Raw genomic sequence first — 16,306 nt, forward strand, 5'->3', positions numbered from 1 at the left:
TTTCTTCGAGTACTTCGGTTTCCCCTGCCAGTCTTCATTCCACCAAATTCATCATGATCACCCCGGGGGCAGGTACAGTAGGCCAATCTGTGGCCGCCGTGCCGAGTGGACCCAGCCGGACTCCAACCCCCAACTAAGCGAATTAAAGAAATAGTACTCTTGTACAGAAAATATTTTTTTTTGTTCATGTCAAGAATGTGCGATTTTCTGGCGCACAGTATTTGGCTATCAATCCCGAAATAGTTTAGTTGCTGTAGTGACGGGTTAGGTTCCCGGCAGTTGTCTTCACAGCAATCAGACTGGCTCTGGAGCCAACCCAGTTTCCTAGCGAATTGATAACGGAGGTAAAACGGTCGGAGCATGGATCTGACCACTCTCAACTAATGCCGAGGTTAAGATGGTGAAGTACCCCACACATCTTCATGGCTTGGTGCTTAATTAAGCACATGGCCACCCTTACCTTTTACGAAGTATACAGTCCCGGAATGTCGTAAGTTCGAATCCACATGAGGTAATTGGATTTTTCAGTTGACCAAATCCTTCCAGCTGCACTATGGCCCTGGGGTCGACTCAGCCTCTAACAGAAATGAGTACAAGGAATCTTCCTGGGGCTAAAGGGCGGCCGGCGCGTGTCTAGAAAATGTGGGAGCCTTGACGTCTTACAACCCTATGGGCCATCACTGCCAGTTACAGGGATAGCTTTGCCTTACGTAGCTGTTTAAATGCAGTATGAACTCCTCACCTTGATCCTCAACGTTTCGTGCCCCCTCCCCTACTTCCTAAGCGCTTTCAGAACATCTGTCCCCCACCCTGTGACTTCCTATCCACGTGCCCCTAGCTGCAGTACCCATCTGTCAGACCTCACCATTTGCAAGCCTTTCTTTACTAGACCAGCGGCAGTTCGAGTTTTGTGCAACGCTGCAGTGCCCGGTCCTAATGACTGGAAGTTCGTTTCTGTCTGTGCTGATATTTGTATATTCTCAGTGCTGATTTGCATCGAAGTCACAGCACGGTGTGAGGTAAGATAATGTTAATTTGCATTCTGAGCTGTTTTTCGCGGGGTTTTTAACGATGCTTTCAGTAAGTAGACTAGCCTCGGATTACCGGTAGAGGCAAGAATTTTCTCGTCTCGTCTTCGTCCAGACTGGTTCTGGAGCTCACTCAGCCTCCTGTCCAACGGATACCGAGGGCTCTTTTCCCGGTGGTGAAGGGGCAGGCGCTTGAAGCTGAGCACTTATCTCCCCCTAGTGCGGAGGCCAATAATACGTGGATCTGTACATCCACTCCCACGTACGCCTTCATGACATAGTGCTTAATCAATTATGCATAGGGACAGCCTTATCTTCCCTTCTAGAATGACTGGAACAGATCATGGCGTCAGCAAGATACCATCCAGGCATTTGCCTCGAGGGTCCGAGGAAAATAACGAAGCCTCTCAGTGAGGGTAATTTGTGTCCGGGCCGAGATTCGAACCGAGTATCTCCGGAAGACAAGTTTAGATCATTATCTCGAGATCATGTTGTTCGGCGTGACTTTAATGTGAAACATTTATCACTATAAAGTAATTGGAATATACTGTAGCAGTCCCAAATAGTATGGCAGAACCTACGGAGATTTTCTGCTTCAGCGATACCGTAATAATGCTGAAGGTGGTGGTGGTTGCTGATCCTCCACGAGCTCAGCACACTTAACCACAGTCGCCACACTTTAATGACTATGGCGTCAGACAGAGATTGACAAGTTTCCTGTCCAACTCCATAAATTCATCGCTTGAAATCTGTCTCCATTCATGAAAGTGCTACTGTTTATTACAAACCGTTCTCAGTTTACGATTGGTTTTTGTACTTTGTCTTTCCATTATTATATCCCAACTGAACAGGTTGGTGTTGATGTAACAGTATAGACTTATATTTAGGAGGCAAATGGTTCGAATCTCGGCCCGGATATTGGCTATCTTTACGGGGTGTTTCGCAGTTTTCCCCAGTCCCTCCAAGCAAATGCCGGGACAGTACCTTGATTAAGGCACAGCTGCTGCTTTCCAAATACAGTAAAACCTGCCTTAAACGGACCCTTTATTAACCGGAAACCTGTCTTAAACAGAAATATTTACAGGTCCCTTGACTTTGGGGCAGATGTTAAATAACCTGGATTAACGGAAATGAAAATAGGCCTTTATACGGAAAATTTCCAGTCTTCCGGAATGCATCGTTTAGAATAATTGTAGGCATCCTATACATTCTACAGAATTTTGTTTTCCCTAACTCTTTAAAATAAGCTTCTAACGGTACTGCACTACCTGCACTGAGATTCAGCAGAATTGTTTTCCCCTTCTGGAAATTGTATTCAGTAAGGGCTCTAGGCCTACAGTTTTACTTTAGTCTAGCAGTTGTCATCATGGCTACAAAGACAAGAGTTGTACTTGATCTTAACACAAGATTAAAAGTGATTCATGCGAGTGAGCGAGATAAATTGTCTGTTAAGCAGATCATGAAGATGTTTAACGTCGCCAAAACTCAAGTGTATGAGATTCTAAAGAAGAAAACGGAAATTTTGAAGCTGTGGGAAACTTGTGCTAATGTAAAAATAAAAAGAGAACTCAAGAAAACTGCAAACGAAGACGTTAATGAAATAGTGTGGGAGTGGTTTGTCAGTGTGAGGGCGAAAAATCACCGGTTGTGGGGTCCTATGGTACAGGAATATGCTAAAAAGTCGCTGAAAAACTGGGAAGACTGAATTCAAAGCATCTAACGGATGGTTGGAGAGTTTTCGCAAAAGACATCGGATAGTTTTTAATGAACTTTGTGATGAATCAAGTTATGTAAATAGTGAGACCATTGAGGAATGGGAAACAAAATTGCCATCCATAATCGAGGGATATGAACGTGAAAACAGCGAACGGTGATGAGACTGGACTGTTCTTCCGCGCGCTTCCGAATAAATCGCTATGTCTGAAAGGTGAGAAATGTTTGGGAGGAAAACTGTGCAGAGAAAGATTGACTGTTTTTCTGTGTGGTTTTATGTCAGATGAAATGAGGAAAACCTTAGTGATTGGCAAGGCAGCAAAGCCACGATGCTACTTAACGGCCTTCAGTGGTAGAATGAAAAAGCAAAACCGGCATCTTTTGTTCTTGGATAACGCAACATGCCCCCCCCCCCTATCGATCTTTCCAACGTGCCACTTGCTTGGTTCCCTCCAAACACCACTAGTGTTTCTCAACTAATTTGATTTGTCTCATTCTGGTCCGTCACACTCAACCAGTGGATCAGGGCATCATTCGGAATGTTAAGGTCCACTATCGTAAATTATTAATGCAATCTTTGCTGGTCAATATAGATTCTACATCATCCGCCTCTGAACCTCTCGGTTCTAGATGCGGTTATTTGGATGAGTCAAGCAGTAAAGAAGTTGTTACCAGAAACTGTGACAAAGTGTTTCGAAGAAGCAGGATTTTCTACGGTAGAAGTTACTCCTAGTGTAGAAAATGAGAATGACCAGAAGGACTTACAACATTGCATGAATGAAGCTGCTTTCAGTAACTGCAATGCTGAGGACTACATCAACATAGGCAAAGATGTGCAAACAGAACCAGACACAATGGATATCGATGTATTAGTTGAGAATTTTAGAGAAAATCGAAAAGGAAGAGAGGAGGAGGAGGAAGAGGAAGACATTCCGAAAGAAGAAGAAAAGTGTAGAGTGAAGACTTATCAGGATGCTGTCAACAGTTTAAAGGTACTGCAGGAGTTTGCCTTGCAACGGAATGCTTCAGACATGCTTACTCTTTCTCAAGCTAAAGTGTCTGTGGAAAGTCAGGCAGCCAAGAGAGTAAACTGCGTGCAAAAAACTCTGCCGGAGTTGTGGTAAAATTATAAAAAGTGAGTACTGCAGTTTTTTGCTGTTCAGTGTAATGTTTGCATGTGTTCAATGATTGTTGTGTGAATAAATTAATGAGCATGTTGTTTTGTTTTGTCTCAAATACGTTTATGTCCTGGTTTAGGTATTATAGTATACCTTGATTAAACGAAAACCTGGATTCAGCGGAAATTTTTTCTGATCCCTTGAGATTCCGTTTAAGTCAGGTTTTACTGTATTTTATAATTCTTCGTTCAACTGTCATACGCCATACTGTATCCCCGGTACTGAAGTGTCGTTGATGGCCCGCAAAAAAAGTCCGGCTTTTTTAAATATCACATTACGTGATTAAGTAATTCGGACTTGATTGATGTACTTATCATTCATTTCTAGATAATGGGCCCTACGTTTCTTGAAGACTGTACGGTGGTAGTTGGCCATCTTACTGCTTCAAATTGTCCGTGTTATTGTACATTCCTTTATTGAGTGAAATTAATTGAGTATTTTTTGTGTGATCTCCATCTCCAGCCATTGAAAGAAAGGCAGTGTCGGTGCAAGTCATGTGTACAGTATGTCTCGTGTAAATTCTTTTCCTTCATGACACTCGTGAAGAGTATATAGTTTATGTCTGGATTGTTTGCAATTAGTGCCAAATTCTTCCCGTTCAAGTTTATGTTATTATATTTCATGATTGGTTTGAAGTCTTGGATTCTATTAGCCATTATTTTTTGTTTTAACATTGTCATTAGACACCTTTAAGTTCAAAGTGAATGCATCGAACTGAAGAAGCTACATTTGTACGGAATTAGCTTCCGTTTGAAGTTGCAGCACTCCGCTGTTAGGAGAGCGTGGTTGCGTCTTCGGCCGCGTTCCCAAGAGCGTTTGGTGACTCGTCTTAGGGCATGTTCACACACAGCGACATCGGTCGTACGGAAAAACGTCTTACGATTTATTTTTTGCTGTACGACCTCCTTTTCACACTAGAGCGACTTTATCCGCACCGAAGGGACAATGAACGATGGACCGAGAGCGCGTACTTGCTATGTGGTATTTTCACGGACGCCGAAAAGAAAACCTGAAGCAGCAGGAAAGATTGCACTGGGTGCACCCAATCAATCAAAGGCGAGATGAAGTTGTGGCCTGGTCCGACTGCCGTACGGTAGATGCCGCATGTCGTCACGTATGAAAGCTAAGACTACACTTTATATTCTACAACTTGATGCGACATGAACCGTACGGACGTCGTACGACCGATGTCGCTGTGTGTGGACGTGTTCCTACTGAACCTTTCATTTAAAGTGACGTGGAAGCTATATGACAGCGCGGATGGATATACTGGAGCTGAGACTGCGGTGTGACAGATGTAGCACCTACACAGAGTAACACCCATCTCCTGTTGAAGAGGTAGCCCCCCATTCTAAACACGTACATGCCAAGGAAGAACATAGATCTCGAGGAGACCTTAAGCCAGGAATGCCTCCGCTGAGAAGACCGACCGACAGCCACACGACGGACCTCGTAGGTTCGCACAAAGGGTCGCGGAAGAGCGTCATCTCGTCAGGATTGCTTCAGCAGGAAACAACCATGAATCAGACAGGAAAGAATGTTTCTTAGGAGGTGACGTGGTGGACGTAACATCAGCGTCCTTGTGTCACACATCCACATTGATATACTAAAGACAACCTATCTTTGTCTTTCCGTTGATGTTAACACTACACGGCCCACACCTGCCCAGCATTTTGTTGCATATCTGCGAATTCCCCCCCCCCCTCCGTTTCCGTTTGTGAAGGGTTACTAGTAAACATACGTACTGCTGTTTCAGGTTGTGTGTGTCCTGGAAGTTCCTTCTTGTAGGTCTGAAGAGACTATAAGGTTCATTCCCAGTCCTGTGATTTAAATCTCTCTCTGTCTGATAATGCACTCATAGAATTATGAATTAGTCTTATTTACACACACACATTCCAATTTCATTTAATTCGTAATTCAGTTGTCGTTTATCCGGTTTAGGCGGTAAATAAATGGTAATCACACATCAATCATTCATGGGGAATGTTGAAATTATTCGTCAGAAATACCAAGGCAAATCTTTCTTTTTGTTGTCACGGGGTTCTTCAAACACAGTTAAACTTGCGTGGGCGACTGGAGAGAGATTTAATTCCCCTAATTCTGCTCCGTCTGGTTTGGCGGTTAACCACAGTTGCGACGTGAAAAACGTGCTCGATATTTTATTGCATCCTTTTCTCTTGCTCAGAGGAATGGGCTGCGGAAATTATCCATTAACTGTACATTATACAGTCTTGTTAATGCTGGATCCTGAGCTTGTAGTTTGTGATGGATATAATAATAGTTATGAACGAATTGTTACCGGTTGTATATACGCATGGCTAAACCGAATGCGAAATGAATTAGCAATTATATTGGTATGCTTCAAGTTGTATTGCTGTAATACTTTCCAGAAAGCCTATTTCCGGCCGTCCCTTCTAACGCAATTATGTCTGGGGAACAGCTTGTTTTTGTACTGCATCTCGGTTCTCTTCTGCTTTCCAGTCTCATATGTACGTGTCCATTGTATATTTTTAGCCTGTACCTTCCAAGGCCCGGTTAATTCATAATGAAAATTCTTTCCCTGGGAATAAACCAGCCGAAGCCAGAAGCAGTCCATTCATCTCCACCCAAACCTGAGGTTAAGAATTCTGAAGCTACAGCTTCACTGTGCCGATCACAGTGGCCGCGACTGCTCAAGCACTGGGATCGTGGGTTCGAATCCCACTTGAAGCATGGATGTCTGTGTGCGTTTATTCTGTTTGTGCAGGGCCGATACCCCGACCAACGAGTCCTACCGACTGTGGAAAGGATTAAAAAAAAATCTCGGGTTTCTAGACCGGAGCCAGCTTTTTCCCTGAAATAGCACTACAGTTATCTTCACGAGGCTGAGCGGACCCCGTTCCAGACTTCTCAGAAAATCTGGCAGTGCCGGGAATCGAACCCGGGACCTCTGGTTCTGTAGCCAGGAACTCTGACCACCAGAGCACATGTAGAAGCTCGAGGTCCAACAAAGGGCTGTAGAGGCACGGATCTCAAGAGGAATATATCGTGTCATAGATCCTTCTAGATCATTTGTACGCGCTGATTCATGCAGTACGAAATGAACTGCCCTTTGTACTTCATGAACAAACATCGACAAAGGTTTATTCAGCAATTACCAGTGATGTTCATATCTTGTTTCTACTAAGAGCGAAATTGAGTTGAGTACAGACTGCCAAGTTGCTATCAGAAATCTTACCGGCGCCATGTATGTCAGCACGAGACGCCGGATCGTATTAGCCAGGCCATTCTTATGAGCAAGCCAAAATAAACACATTATTTTTGTGGATTGTCTGTAGGATAATATTAAAATGGATCATGAAGTAAATCGATGAATGGATAAGGGCTGAATTCATTTGGCTCAGGATAGAATCCACCGACGAGCTCGGGGGTCACGTTAGTGAATGAAGAGTTTTATCGTCTTGGATGTGACGCCGTATAGTCTGGTAGTTTGCCTACTTTTGGAGTAATATACTGCTTTCATTTTCAAGGAAGCCGAATAAGCAAGCAACAAGCCTCTAAGGATTGAGGCAGTACGTTCCTCCGAAACGTCGTTCATAATTACCGCCGTGAGAGCCTTGTTTCACCTGTAATGAACTTTGAGTTTCTGTAAAGGGAAAAGGCCGCGCCATAGCTCAAACGGTTAGTTGCTGGCTTCCCACCGCGGCGTCCCGGTTTCGATCCCGGGTCAGGTCAAGTGGGATTTGTGGTGGACAAAGTGGCGCTGAGGCGGGTTTTCCCCGAGTACTTCGGTTTCCCCTGTCAATCTCCATTCCACCAACTTCTCCATCATCATAATCACCCGGGGCAGGATACAATAAGCCAATCAGGCGGCCGCCGTGCCGAGTGGACCCAGTTGGACTCCACCCCCCACAAAGTGAAATTAAAACAATTTTGTAAAGGAAGGCATTTTTTGATTGAGTGGATGTTAACCCTCAAGAAGGACTGTGGGCTTTGAGGTGAGTGTAGGAGTGCATTTTTCCATTCCTACAATACTTCAGTGCAGGGAGACGGAAAGACACGTCTGTGTGAAGGTTTTGGTACTGTACGAGAAAATAATTTTGCCAGAAGAGGTATCTAGTACGTGTGAAGGAGCAATGTCCGAAATTATATTTTGGTGTCGAATCTAAACAGTGGTTGATTCATTTACGGACGAAATTCCAGTCACGATGGCTTTATGTTCGGCAGTGAACTCCTAGATACGAATTTTTCATACACAGCCGACTATTAAAATAATCAAATGAAAGAAAGGCGACGAAAGAATTTTGGGACAGAACTCAATGACATGAACATCGTGATAAAAAAGGTAAAAGCAATCCCTGTAACAGGCCGCGAAGGCCTATAGGATTGTGAGACGTTAAGGCCCCCACATTTTCTAGACCGTCGTCTCATATACGGTGGTAAGGTTGTCATCCTTAGGCGCCGGCTGTCCTTAACCCTCAGGAAGATTCCTGGTACTCATTTCTGTTACGAGGCTGAGTCGACCCCCAGGGCCATAGTGCGGTTGGAAGGATTAGGTGAATTGAAAAATCCAGTGACCACATCGAGAATCTAACCCGCGACCTTCCGGCTTGTACCATAGTGCCTCAACCAACTACGCTACCGCGTGCCCCCTCATTATGATAAATATATAACTAAGGTCATTTGATGTGTGATGTTAGGTATTTGAGCTTGCCTTAATTCATCTTCCAGGTTGTGATGTGACTGCCATCCATCGTGGTTTGATGGCGCGGTGACGTACTTGCTCGCTGGCTGCGCAGAGTCCAGTGTCAGGGGCCGGGGACGGCCCGGAGGTGGCGCCAACGGAGGGCAGAGGGCTGCCTGGGCCAGCTCTATCTTCGTCTGGTAGCGGCAGTGCGATGGCCGAATCCTCCACACTCCTCCGCGACCATGGCGACTATGAGGAGCTGGCCCTAATTGGCAACGGTAAGAGCAGCAGTGTAGGTCTGCCTCTTCCCATTCAGAATTCTGATATTTGAATCATATAGAGAGTCTGTACGACTCCTTTAGACGGGCGATCAGCCCCGTCGCAAGGCCGCTACCTACGCAGGACAACACAAACAGAGAACATGTACGCAGACATCCATGCCTCTAGATCCCAGTGTGTGAACGGCGAAGACATTTCGTCCTTAGACCGCGCGGCTACTATCATCGGCAAGCAGAATGTTTTATACGAGGGCTATTCGGAACGTAACATCTGGCGAGCTGTTGGCAAAACAAGCAATGAGGAGAAAAATACAGGATTATTCAAGAAGAATGAACCGATTTTATTACGCAATATTTTATTAAAGGAAAGTAATACGAAACTCCAGCCAAGTCACAAGTTTTCTGCTCACAATCAACTTTTATTTCCTGTCTTACAAGTGTTCAATGTGGCCACCACCTGCAGCACGGGCAACATCAATGCGATAAGAGAATTCCTCCCAGGCGCGTATCAGCATATCACGATGCACTGAGTTAATCGCTGTTGTTATTCGATGTTTAAGGTCATCGAGGTTAGTGGGTAGCGGTGGAACATAAACGCGATCTTTTACATATCCCACAAGAAGAAATCACACACGGTGAGGTCTGAGGATCTCGCAGGCCAAGCACAAAAAGCAAGGTCTTTGGCCCCCTTCCGACCAATCCATTGTTGGGGCACTTTTTCATTTAAAAAATCTCGGACCATCAGGTGCCAGTGGGGCGGTGCTCCATCTTGTTGAAAAATGAAGTCATGCGAATCTGCTTGCGGTGAAGTGAAGAACCAGTTTTGGAGCATATCGAGATAGGTTTGTCCTGTAACGGTGTTTCCTTCAAAGAAAAAGGGACCATAAACCTTGTCCTGAGACACAGCACAGAAGACGTTCACCTTAGGGAAATCTCTTTCGTGCTCAGCTGTTTCATGTGGGTGCTCTGTTCCCCAAATACGCACATTATGACGATTGACTGTGCCGCTCAAGTGAAAAGTCGATTCATCACTAAAAATTAAACGTGAAATGAAGGTTTCGTCTTCCTTCATCTCAAGCATCGAATTGCAAAATTCCGTCCGCTTCATTTTGTCGTCATTGGTAAGTGCCTGAACGAGCTGCAGTCTGTATGGTTTCAAATGTAGACGTACTGTTAGCACACGCCAGACAGTGGATTGAGGGATCGCAAGCTCACGGCTAGCTCGATCTGTTGACTTCCGCGGGCTCCTCTCAAACGCAGCACGGATTGTCGCCACTTGTTCCTCCGAGACTCGTGGTCGTCCTGGACTTTTTCCTTTACACAGGCACCCACTCTCTTGAAGCTGTCGAACCCACCGTCGAATGTTCTTAGGACAGGGCGGATTAATGCCGAATCGCCTTCGAAAAGCACGCTGCACCGTGATAACCGCATTTGTTTTCGCGAACTCGAGAACGCAGAACGCCTTTTGCTGAGGACTCGCCATTCCGAGGGTAAACGAACGACTGAAGGTTGCCGGAAGAACGACGCGACTTCAGCACCCCTGTGGCACCCATTCACAACTTAGATAACTTTCAAATGGTCACTGACTCATTCCATGATGATGCTTGAGAACTGAAGCAGTGCGTCATGAAATCGGTTCATTCTTTTTGAATAATCCTGTACAAAATACTTAGCGTAGTCACCGCCGGAATTGAGGCATTTCACACATCGAGGAATAGGTATATGTGTTCCTGTGTCAAAGAAGTCTGCCGCCATATTTTGTCATTTTCCATGAACTCCGCAGTTCCTGAGGTAGGTAAACAGGTTGTAGTCTCTCGGAGCGAGATCAGGTCTATAAGGATGGTGGGCAAATAGCTCCCAGTTGAAATGCTTCTTCAGCAGTGCACGAGTGCGGGCAGTTGTATGCGGTCGCTCATTGTCATGGAGGAGCACTGTACCGGATGTCAGCATTCCACGCATTTTGTTCTGAATGGCCTTTCGCAGTTCTTTGGCGTTTCGGAATACACTTCTGACATTTTTGTGGTCCCTTGTTGCAGATTCTATCACCTGTTACGATGTGATTGAGAAATTCATCACCATCTTTGTGGTATCGCTCTAAAAATTTTAAAGCCGAAGGAAGCCATTTTCTCTGTTTTGTGCGCACCCGTGAGCATTTTCGGGAACCAATCTTGCTCAAAATTTTTTTTGATAGCCTTGCCTAACTGTTGTAATCTTGTAGCGAACGGTGCGTGAAGTTTGTCGAAATTCACACGAAAGTTCTGAAATTTTGAAGCGCCGTCTTTAATACTTTTTGTCAACACTTTGAACAAGATCACTCACTACGTATGTTCGACCACTTCGCTCTTCGTCGTGAACATATTTTGGCCCATCTTTCAGCATTCTGCATCATTGTTGTACCCTTGTTGTTGTTGTTATTATTGATGAGGGTGGGTTTCCCCATGCACTTAGACCAGATATTGGTCCATTGTGCGTCCCCCTGTGATATTCTACCAGTCTCTATACCCTACCGGTACTGGTGCGTGCCATCAGTCCCGACTCAGCCAGCGAGTTCGGCCTCTACTGGCTCAGCGGTATCTCGATGCTTCCCCCCTCTACCAGTGGCGTTAGAGACTACTGTTGGGCGGGAATTGTCCAGAATTTGGCTCAGAGGTCCCCTTGAGACATGAGGTTCCTTTACGTGCCGTAAACCTACGACACGGGACCCACGGCTTAAAGTCCCTGAATTTTTCCGCCCTTAAAAATTCCACGACCTCCGCCGGGTTTGAACACGCGTACCTTGAGTCATGAGGTGGGAACGTTACCCCTAGACTACGGAGGCCGCTTTGTTGTACCGTTCCTTCACTCATTACATTTTGGCTGTTAACTGGACATAATCACGATGGATTTCCACATCACTTTTGTTTTTTGCGTAAAGAAAGCAGATAACAGTGCGAATTTCACAGCTGGTGTACCTATCAATTGAAGGACACATCATAAGTCACTCTGTAGAGACAAGAACAAATATCAGGTGGTTTACGAAAATGTCATGTGACGCTACCTCGCATGCGCGAGCTCTCCCCCACTCCTATATTAGTTGCCTAAAGTAAGCGGAGGTTACTTGCTGAATATCCCTCATACAATATATTGCAGGCAACACAACACTATTTCCAGCAGGTGAAGTTTTATGTCTAAGACCGTGTTTTTTTTACATGTATGCTATCTTCAAAATCCGATTTTTTTTATTTCAATTATTTCGTCATGTAAAATTTGTCACTGTGCTTAGCTAGTTAAGCACTAGACCATGACATGGGAGAGTGGATTAATCTTGACCTCGACAGTAGTTGGAGGTGAGTTGTCAGTGTCGCGCTCCTGCCGCTTTACCCGCGGGGAAATAGCCCGCGGTACCCATAGGATAGGGCAGGCATGGTGGGCCCGAGAACCGATCTGAACGACGTGAGGTAGAATAAAGTCTTGCCCTTACTAGCCCATAGCCAATTGCTAACCGTAAGTTATATACTGTAACCTGTTGGTTTTTTATTTGTTTAACATTGTAGTTATTTTGCTAAAGTTGTAGGTATTGAACGTTTTGTGTAAATGTGCGCCACTGAACTCACACAGACGCCACTACACACGTTATTCTGCTCTTCCTGCTGGAAGTAGTGTGTTAACACATTTTTTTTTATTGCTAGTGGGGTTGGACTAAGTCCCGCGTACTGCGGCCACTTCTGGCCTATTGTACCAGCCCCAGATGATAGGTGAGGGTGATTGTTGAGCAATTGGTGGAATGAAGATTGGCAGGGGAAACCGAAGTACTCAGAGAAAAGCTGCTCCAGCGCCACTTTTTCCACAATAAATCTCACTTGACCAGACCCAGGATCGAACCCGGGCCGCCGCGGTGGGAAGCCTGCGACTAACCGCTTGAGCTATGGCGCGGCCTTCGTGTTTAACATGTATATATACTTGTAATTTTTACCTGCAGCGATTTACACAACACGATGCAGCAAAAGATGATAATAATTACAGAACTATTTTTTTTTCGTTATCTTTTTCTTTGTTGTTTCCGACATATTCTGTATAGGTTAACCATCGTGGGCGGGTTTCTTATGTACTTCATGTTCCGTACACAGACCAGTACCCGAATACTTCCATACTTTTTGAGTCTGTGTTATATTTGTCTGTATGCCACAAATTCAGCGGTTATCCGACCTGTGACTGGTCTGTGTACCACAGATTCAGTGGTTATCCGACCTGTGACTTGTCTGTGTACCACAGATTCAGTGGTTATCCGACCTGTGACTTGTCTGTGTACCACAAATTCAGTGGTTATCCGACCTGTGACTTGTCTGTGTACCACAAATTCAGTGGTTATCCGACCTGTGACTTCTCTGTATACCACAAATTCAGTGGTTATTAGACCTGTGACAGGGCAATGTACAGATTGGTGAAGAAGCTCTGCTGAATGTGGAACTCCCCGTCAAATAATGTGGATTTCCTTACAGGTCTTCTCATCAAACTATTTGCAAATTTTCCTTACTTAAGCCTCTTTTATCGTATAGAATTTCAAGGAGGAAATGAATGAATGGGAAATCCAGAGTCGGATTTGAATGATGGTTGCTGTCTTCTGAGATGTGACGCCGTGTGTAGTCATGCCGGCATTCGTATTGGCCACATCTTCAGGGTAGAAAGTTAAGCGGAAAGGAGGAAAAAGATAACAAATGAATAACGAATGCCCAGGTCGAGCAGCGTTTCTGGAGTTTTTATATACGCAAGTTTGGTTCTTATTTCAGCAGAATCCATTTGGGAAGTTGTATTGCAGTGGCTTTAGTTTGCATATGCAACAGGAACCTGTTTGTTCGCCGTGGAACGGCAAGGCCCTTCTGCAGGATGTGTGCGCCGTTACTATTGGTTCGCCTCCTGCCAGCGTGTGCACCGAGTGGGTTTCTGTCTTTGTGTATGCTGCTGCCAGTATTTCATTTGTCTAGTGTCCGGCCTCGATTTAATAACCCTTCGTCCCGTGTGTGTGTGACATAGCAAGCCGAAACCAGGACGGAAATACTCGTAATTAGCACTGTTGTTGGGTCTTCATTTCAATGGCAGAACCCGAAGCTTGCAAGTAGAGAGCATCCTGGTTGGTTATGTAGGATTTGAGGTTCTCACAGCAGTGAATATGAAGAGTCCTGTCTTGTGGGGAGTATAAAGCCCGTATTCCGTTGAAAATCATCCAGCATTTGCCTTCACTTTCAGGGCCGAAGAATAAACCAAATCAGAATCAAGCAGGTATAGCAAGTGTCACGTAACTTCGAACAAGGCCAAGAGTAACCTTGAATGCGCAGAAGAAAAATTTCAGACAAGGGGGTGGGCTCGAGGGTGTGTTTGCACGACTGGCCGCCTGTCACTTCTCACACCCTCGAACCCACCCCCTTGTCAGAAATTTTTCTTCTGCGCTTTCAAGGTTACTCTTGGCTTTGTTTGAAGTTACGTGACACTTGCTATAACATCAGTACTTTATACTGGTTCTTCATGACTGCTTCTTCCATCCTGAAGATGTAGGCTTCATGTTGGTCCGAAAAGTCAGCTGACACAGTTTTATAACCCACAAGATAAAACCCCACATAACCCCTGCTGTGTGAACCAAAAATTCTGTTTCTCTTCTTCTTTTCCCATTTGACTACGAACCGTGGATGAGGGAATGGGAGAACTGTGCAGTGTAATGATATGGACACGGACTTGTCGAGCGGGATTCGATTCCCAGTAGAGGAAAGGGTATTTCCTTTGGCACTGTGCACTGCGTATAAACGAGCTCGTGGCCCTACTCAGCCTCTGGAAGTAAAACAGCCGGTGCGTGCAGCTGACCACGTCCATCTAGTGCAGAGATAAAGAATGCTTGGATCTGTACCTCAATGCCCCCCTTACATCTCCATGGGTAAGGCAAAGGTGAATCCACAGTATGATGTGCTTAGCTAACTGTGAAGTATAAATTTTGAAGTTTTTGTGGTCACTCGTGTTTGTCTTCTGGGTGGCAACGGCGTGTAGGGTGGATACCAAACTTTCCACTTTCAGAGAAGTGTGTAGCGTGAGAACTCTGTCGGGGCACATGCCTGAAGCTGTAGTCTCCCAAGTAACCATCGTAAATGGTAGGAGCATTAACGAATTTGTATTCATCTCTCTTACTATCTTATCCAAACACGGGAATAATTTACTTTCCTCTCGTCGGCAACTCATTCTTTTCTGTGAGAAGCACTCGCTTGTGGAACCCTAAGGAGCTGTAGGCCGCTCTGGGATGAACAAGCATTCCTTGTCCATGTTTGGTGGATAACGAGTTTGGTTTGTCTTGTGGTATGCGGAGCCGTAGTCCTGAGCCCCCTGCACACAATGATTGTAATCTGTAAACCTGGCGCCCCGATCTGCTTATCTTACCTACACAAACCCGCCCCTGCCAGCCGGCCATATAAGAAAACAGTGTTTCATGGGACTTGTCGTTTTTTCCTTCTTTTGGCGGAGTGGGGGGCTATCTTTCGAAGACATGCAGACCACGGATGACGGTGGAGCTTTCCCAGATCCATGGATTACAGTGCCCGGTGGATGTTTGTAAACACTTTTCTTTCGTCTTTTTAGGTATACTTCGCCTTCGTAGGAGTATATGAAGTTATGTCTTGTTAAACAACATTAATAATGAATGACAGTCTTGTAATACAGGGGGAGATGCAAGCCGGAACCAGTATTAGCGGAAATGATGTGATATTTCGTTGTGGTTGGATTTGAGGTTCTCACAGCAGTGATTATGAGGGGTTCTGTCTTCTGGGATATGAAAGTTATAGCCGACGTCTCGGAGAAACATATTTCCTCCATCTCCAGGGTCTAAGAATAGGCCATATAAGGAACGAGCAAATTTTAATTGCCATAGTGATTGCTAAGTATAACCTATATACAAAGACAGCTTTGTAAAATACAGTCAGGAATTTGGTTAAAATATTTGTACAAACATTTTACTCATGAAACACTGTTTTGCTGCCGAATATTATTTAACAGCTGGCTTATTTAAAGAACCCGGGTTAGCTCAGTCGGTATGGCTACGGGCTGCACGGTCTGGGTTCATTTTCCGGCAGGGGCAAGGGATTTTTCTCTATTGCACAGCGTCCGGACCGGCTCTGGGGCCCACCCAGCATCTTGTTCTCCGACGCTAAAGCGGCTGGGGCGTGAAGCTGACCGCTCACCACCTAGTCCCTAGGTTAAGAATTGTTAAGCTATACCTCCATTTCCACAAACGTTTACATTGTATGATGCGTAGTTAAGCACAAGGACAACTTCAGCTTACTGACTTAGTTAGTTAGTTATTGGAGAGGGTGGGTTTCCCCATGCATTTAGACCTGTATTGGTCCATTGTGCTTCCCTCTATGATTTCTACCAGTCACTATATCCTACCGGTACTGGTGCTTACCATCAGTCCCGCCCCGCCAGCGAGAC

The 16,306-nt window shown here is 45.1% G+C and overlaps 1 long non-coding RNA gene across 1 annotated transcript in view; it reads left to right on the forward strand.

Annotated features, from left to right (window-relative positions):
* Positions 1-16,306, forward strand: part of LOC111873654 — a 137,248-nt gene that overhangs the window by 117,707 nt on the left and 3,235 nt on the right. The window contains exon 3 of the long non-coding RNA XR_002844411.2: positions 8,630-8,863. This is a non-coding gene — a long non-coding RNA (uncharacterized LOC111873654). The remainder of the gene's footprint in view (positions 1-8,629; positions 8,864-16,306) is intronic.

This window comes from Cryptotermes secundus, unplaced genomic scaffold (genome assembly GCF_002891405.2).
Source record: "Cryptotermes secundus unplaced genomic scaffold, Csec_1.0 scaffold776, whole genome shotgun sequence".
Taxonomy (NCBI): domain Eukaryota; kingdom Metazoa; phylum Arthropoda; class Insecta; order Blattodea; family Kalotermitidae; genus Cryptotermes; species Cryptotermes secundus.